We start from the raw sequence: 7,500 nt of genomic DNA on the forward strand, positions 1-7,500 counted from the left end.
TTTACTCATTTAAATTTATCTTTAAAGAAAGGAAATCTTTATTAATATCTAATTTAAAATTAAATAATAATTCAAAGATGGACGAATAACCAGTCACAATAGATATGACTTTATCTCAATAAATTTATCGTCTAATAATAACAACAATAATAATAATAATAATAGAGCTTGAAGTCTCTGTGACAACAGTGTCCAAACTTGTTGCTGATTACGAAAATTGGACATTTTGTTTGACCTTGACCTTTGACATTTAACCTTGACCTTGATCTTCAAAATATTAAATAACTTCCAGCTTTTTAGATAGCAGTTAATCCCTGCAAGTTTCATTATTCTACGATTAAAATTGTGGCCACACACAAAAACACACAAATAGCGGTGAAAACATAACCTTCTTCCAACTTCATTTGCGGAGGTGATAATAATAATCTTATTAATAACAATGAAAACAACAACAGCAACACCACCACCACCACAAAACAACAACAACAACAATAATAATAATAATAATAATAATAATAATAATAATAATAATAATAATAACCTGAAGTAACTAATATTGTCTATACTGTTTACAAAACCGTAAATTTAATTGGAATTTCCCCGAAAAATTATACTGAACTGAGCCGTATTTCAGTAAAATGCAGTCGACCGTAATTTTTACCCTACTTTGTTATCATCTTCTACGGGGTGGTGACCGTAATATCATTCCTTAACGTCAATATATCCGGCAAATGTTCTGGCAACATTTACTCCAGGATATTTAAGACGAATCCATTGATACCAAAACATTAATATTGAACAAGTACTATCAGATATATTAACTCGCAAACAAAATAAAGTCGAGTGGTTATTTACCGAGACTACATTTACTCCCGTTTTTTCTGTACATGGCTATCATTTATATAACATTCTCTTATGTTCTTTTAACATCGGAAACAACGCCAAGCCCTCACCCCACCCCCACCTCGTCTCCCCAAACACACAGCCCCCCCCCCCCACCTCGTCTCCCCAAACACACAGCCCCCCCTAAACCAACTCCCTCCACTAGAAAGTAAGCTGTTGTTAGACCATCTTCTTCTGCTTTGCCTCTTTTCAGGCCTTTTCATGCTATTTTTACTTCCCTATACACTGTTAAAAAACCCGTAATTTTAATCGGCAATTCTCCGTAAATATAAACTGTTCTCATCCGTATTTCAGTAAAATACAGGAGACCGTAATTTGACCTTACTCTGTTATTATCTGCTACTGGTTGGTGGCCGTAATATCACTCATTTACGTCAATATATCCCTTTTTAAAACGGTAAAAATTCTGGAATAAATATTGCCAAACATATACCATTATTTTGATGAAAATTTTTAACAATATATACTGGTACGTTTGATACCGGCTCCGGTGTTTCATTATTTCTATTGCCAAATTTACCTGTTATATTACTATTGTATAGCATTGTATAGAAATCCTCTGAAATTTTTATCACTCGATCAGTTTTCATCTTAATATACAGTTAAAAAAAAAACGTAATTTTAATCGGAAGTTCTCTATAAAAATATACTGCTCTCAGCCGTATTTCAATAAAATACAAACGACCGTAATATTTACTCTACTTTATTATTATCTTTTACGGGTTGGTGACCGTAATATCATTCCTTTACGTCAATATATCAGTTTTTAAAACGGTAAAGGCCTGGCAACATTTGTTTCAGAATCTTTATATTTTTTACAGCAAATTTTTAACAGTATATATCACTATTGTATAGCATTGTATAAAAATCCTCTGCCAATTTTATCACTCCATCCGTTTTTATCCTAATATAGGAGAAATGTGGGATGCTTTTTAATTAACGTGAGTGAATAAGGATTAGTTCTGAGTTCCCACGAAAAACGAAATTTGCCTTTTATCACTCAATTTTTTTTTTTTTTTTTTTTTTTGTCTTCTTGATATAGGATACTTTTTAATTGATGTTTGTGAATACTGATTCTTTTTAAGTTCGCACAGAAGGCAAAATTTTCCTTTTATCACTCAATCCCTTTTTTGTCTTCTTAATATAAGGTACTTTTTAATTAACATGATTGAATAAGAATTCCTTTAGTGTTCCCATGGAAAAGGAAATTTGCCTTTTACCACTCCATCCTTTTTTTATCTTCTTAATATAATGTGATTTTTAACAAAAGTGAGTGAATAAAAACTCCTTTAGAGTTCCCACGAAAAACGAAATTAGCCTTTTATCAATCTTTTTTTATCTTCTTAAAATAGGGTGTTTTTTAATTAATGTGAGTGAATAAGAATTCCTTTAGAGTTCACTGTTAAAAATTTGCATTTAAAAAAACGGCAAATGTCTGGCAACATTTATTCCAGGATTTTTACTGCTTTAAAAACGGAAATATTGACGTAAAAGAGGGATATTACGGTCACCAACATGTAAAAGATAATAACAAAGCAAGCTAAAATTACGGTCGCCTGTATTTTACTAAAATACGGTTGAAAACAGTATATTTTTAAGGAGAACTTCCGATTAATATTACCATTTTTTTCATCAGTGTTCCCACGGAAAGCAAAATTTGCCTCAAGATGAGAATTCGGAAAGAACGCAACTGTAATCAAGGGAGAGGCGAAGAAGGAAGACCCATAATGAAGTAACATCAACAAAACTCCGGTCGAAACGAACGCACCCGCATAGCTAGCTAGCCTCGCCAGGAGCCGTGAAATGAATGCACCCGAATAGCGAATAGCCTCGTCAGAAGATGTGAAAAGAATGCACCCGTATAGCGAATAGCGAACAGCCTCGCCAAGAGACGTGAAATGAACACACCCGGATAGCGAATAGTGAATAGTCTCGCCAGGAGACGTGAAATAAACCCAACCGGATAGCGAATAGCCTCGCCAAGAGATGTGAAACGTCTGCACTCGGATAGCAAATAGCCTCGCCAGGAGACGTGAAATGAATGCACCCGAATAGCGAATAGCCTCGTCAGAAGATGTGAAAAGAACGCACCCGTATAGCGAATAGCGAACAGCCTCGCCAAGAAACGTGAAATGAACACACCCGGATAGCGAATAGTGAATAGTCTCGCCAGGAGACGTGAAATGAACCCAACCAGATAGCGAATAGCCTCGCCAAGAGATGTGAAACGTCTGCACTCGGATAGCAAATAGCCTCGCCAGGAGACGTGAAATGAACGCACCCGGATAGCGAATAGCCTCGTCAGAAGATGTGAAAAGAACGCACACGTATAGCGAGTAGCGAACAGCCTCGCCAGGAGACGTGAAATGAACACATCCGGATAGCGAATAGCAAATAGTCTCACCAGGAGACGTGAAATGAACCCAACCAGATAGCGAATAGCCTCACCAAGAGATGTGAAATGTCTGCACTCGGATAGCAAATAGACTCGCCAGGAGACGTGAAATGAACGCACCCGGATAGCGAATAGCCTCGTCAGAAGATGTGAAAAGAACGCATACGTATAGCGAATAGCGAACAGCCTCGCCAGGAGACGTGAAATGAACACATCCGAATAGTGAATAGTGAATAGTCTCGCCAGGAGACGTGAAATGAACCCAACCAGATAGCGAATATCCTCACCAAAAGATGTGAAATGTCTGCACTCGGATAGCAAATAGCCTCGCCAGGAGACGTGAAATGAACACGCACCCGGATAGCGAATAGCCTCGTCAAAAGATGTGAAAAGAACGCACACGTATAGCGAGTAGCGAACAGTCTCGCCAAGAGACGTGAAATGAACACACCCGGATAGCGAATAGCGAATAGTCTCACCAGGAGACGTGAAATGAACCCAACCAGATAGCGAATAGCCTCGCCAAGAGATGTGAAATGTCTGCACCCGGATAGCAAATAGCCTCGCCAGGAGACGTGAAATGAATGCACCCGAATAGCGAATAGCCTCGCCAGGAGACATGAAATAAACGCACCCGGATAGCGAATAGCCTAGCCAGGCGACGTGAAATGAACGCACCCGGATAGCAAATAGCCTCGCCAGGAGACGTGAAATGAATGAACCTGGATTGCAAATTGCCTCGCCAGGAGACATGAAATGAACACACCCGGATAGAAAATAGCCTCGCCAGGAGACGTAAAATAAATGCACCCGGATAGCGATTAGCCTCGCCAGGAGACATGAAATGAACACACCCGGATAACGAATAGCCTCGCCAGGAGACGTGAAATGAACACACCCGGATGGCAAATAGCCCCGCCAGGAGACGTGAAATGAACGCACCCGAATAGCGAATAGCCTCGCCAGGAGACATGAAATGAACGTACCTGGATAGCGAATAGCCTCGCCAGGAGATATGAAATGAACGCACCCGGATAGCGAATAGCCTCGCCAGGAGACGTAAAATGAACACAACCGGATAGCGAATAGCCTCGCCAAGAGACGTGAAATGTACACACCCGGATAGCAAATAGCCTCGCCAGGAGACAAGAAATGAACGCATCCGGATAGCGAATAGCCTCGCCAGGAGACGAGAAATGAACGCTCCCGGATAGCGAATAGCCTTGCTAGGAGACGTGAAATGAACGCACCCGGATAGCAAATAGCCTCGCCAGGAGACGTGAAATGAACGCACCCGGATAGCGAATAGCCTCGCCAGGAGACGTGAAATGAACGCACCCGGATAGCGAATAGCCCCGCCAGGAGACGTGAAATGAACGCACCCGGATAGCGAATAGCCTCGCCAGGAGACGTGAAATGAACACACCCGGATAGCGAATAGCCTCGCCAGGAGACGTGAAATGAACGCACCCGGATAGCGAATAGCCCCGCCAGGAGACGTGATATGAACGCACCCGGATAGCAAATAGCCTCGCTAGGAGACGTGAAATGAACGCACCCGGATTGCAAATTGCCTCGCCAGTAGACGTGAAATGAATGCACCTGGATTGCAAATTGCCTCGCCAGGAGACGTGAAATGAACACACCTGGATAGCGAATAGCCTCGCTAGGAGACGTGAAATGAACGCACCCGGATAGCGAATAGCCTCGTCAGAAAATGTGAAAAGAACGCACACGTATAGCGAGTAGCGAACAGCCTCGCCAGGAGACGTGAAATGAACACATCCGGATAGCGAATAGCGAATAGTCTCACCAGGAGACTTGAAATGAACCCAACCAGATAGCGAATAGCCTCACCAAGAGATGTGAAATGTCTGCACTCGGATAGCAAATAGCCTCGCCAGGAGACGTGAAATGAACGCACCCGGATAGCGAATAGCCTCGTCAGAAGATGTGAAAAGAACGCACACGTATAGCGAGTAGCGAACAGCCTCGCCAGGAGACGTGAAATGAACACATCCGGATAGCGAATAGCGAATAGTCTCACCAGGAGACGTGAAATGAACCCAACCAGATAGCGAATAGCCTCACCAAGAGATGTGAAATGTCTGCACTCGGATAGCAAATAGACTCGCCAGGAGACGTGAAATGAACGCACCCGGATAGCGAATAGCCTCGTCAGAAGATGTGAAAAGAACGCATACGTATAGCGAATAGCGAACAGCCTCGCCAGGAGACGTGAAATGAACACACCCGGATAGTGAATAGTGAATAGTCTCGCCAGGAGACGTGAAATGAACCCAACCGGATAGCGAATATCCTCGCCAAAAGATGTGAAATGTCTGCACTCGGATAGCAAATAGCCTCGCCAGGAGACGTGAAATGAACACGCACCCGGATAGCGAATAGCCTCGTCAAAAGATGTGAAAAGAACGCACACGTATAGCGAGTAGCAAACAGTCTCGCCAAGAGACGTGAAATGAACACACCCGGATAGCGAATAGCGAATAGTCTCACCAGGAGACGTGAAATGAACCCAACTAGATAGCGAATAGCCTCGCCAAGAGATGTGAAATGTCTGCACCCGGATAGCAAATAGCCTCGCCAGGAGACGTGAAATGAACGCACCCGAATAGCGAATAGCCTCGCCAGGAGACATGAAATAAACGCACCCGGATAGAAAATAGCCTAGCCAGGCGAAGTGAAATGAACGCACCCGGATAGCAAATAGCCTCGCCAGGAGACGTGAAATGAATGAACCTGGATTGCAAATTGCCTCGCCAGGAGACATGAAATGAACACACCCGGATAGCAAATAGCCTCGCCAGGAGATGTAAAATAAATGCACCCGGATAGCGAATAGCCTCGCCAGGAGACATGAAATGAACACACCCGGATAACGAATAGCCTCGCCAGGAGACGTGAAATGAACACACCCGGATGGCTAATAGCCCCGCCAGGAGACGTGAAATGAACGCACCCGGATAGCGAATAGCCTCGCCAGGAAACATGAAATGAACGTACCTGGATAGCAAATAGCCTCGCCAGGAGATATGAAATGAACGCACCCGGATAGCGAATAGCCTCGCCAGGAGACGTAAAATGAACACAACCGGATAGCGAATAGCCTCGCCAAGAGACGTGAAATGTACACACCCGGATAGCAAATAGCCTCGCCAGGAGACAAGAAATGAACGCATCCGGATAGCGAATAGCCTCGCCAGGAGACGAGAAATGAACGCTCCCGGATAGCGAATAGCCTTGCTAGGAGACGTGAAATGAACGCACCCGGATAGCAAATAGCCTCGCCAGGAGACGTGAAATGAACGCACCCGGATAGCGAATAGCCTCGCCAGGAGACGTGAAATGAACGCACCCGGATAGCGAATAGCCCCGCCAGGAGACGTGAAATGAACGCACCCGGATAGCGAATAGCCTCGCCAGGAGACGTGAAATGAACACACCCGGATAGCGAATAGCCTCGCCAGGAGACGTGAAATGAACGCACCCGGATAGCGAATAGCCCCGCCAGGAGACGTGATATGAACGCACCCGGATAGCAAATAGCCTCGCTAGGAGACGTGAAATGAACGCACCCGGATTGCAAATTGCCTCGCCAGTAGACGTGAAATGAATGCACCCGGATTGCAAATTGCCTCGCCAGGAGACCTGAAATGAACACACCTGGATAGCGAATAGCCTCGCTAGGAGACGTGAAATGAACGCACCCGGATAGCGAATAGCCTCGTCAGAAAATGTGAAAAGAACGCACACGTATAGCGAGTAGCGAACAGCCTCGCCAGGAGACGTGAAATGAACACATCCGGATAGCGAATAGCGAATAGTCTCACCAGGAGACGTGAAATGAACCCAACCAGATAGCGAATAGCCTCACCAAGAGATGTGAAATGTCTGCACTCGGATAGCAAATAGACTCGCCAGGAGACGTGAAATGAACGCACCCGGATAGCGAATAGCCTCGTCAGAAGATGTGAAAAGAACGCATACGTATAGCGAATAGCGAACAGCCTCGCCAGGAGACGTGAAATGAACACACCCGGATAGTGAATAGTGAATAGTCTCGCCAGGAGACGTGAAATGAACCCAACCGGATAGCGAATATCCTTGCCAAAAGATGTGAAATGTCTGCACTCGGATAGCAAATAGCCTCGCCAGGAGACGTGAAATGAACACGCACCCGG

The sequence above is a fragment of the Palaemon carinicauda genome, chromosome 23 (assembly GCF_036898095.1).
Source record: "Palaemon carinicauda isolate YSFRI2023 chromosome 23, ASM3689809v2, whole genome shotgun sequence".
In the NCBI taxonomy this organism is placed as follows: domain Eukaryota; kingdom Metazoa; phylum Arthropoda; class Malacostraca; order Decapoda; family Palaemonidae; genus Palaemon; species Palaemon carinicauda.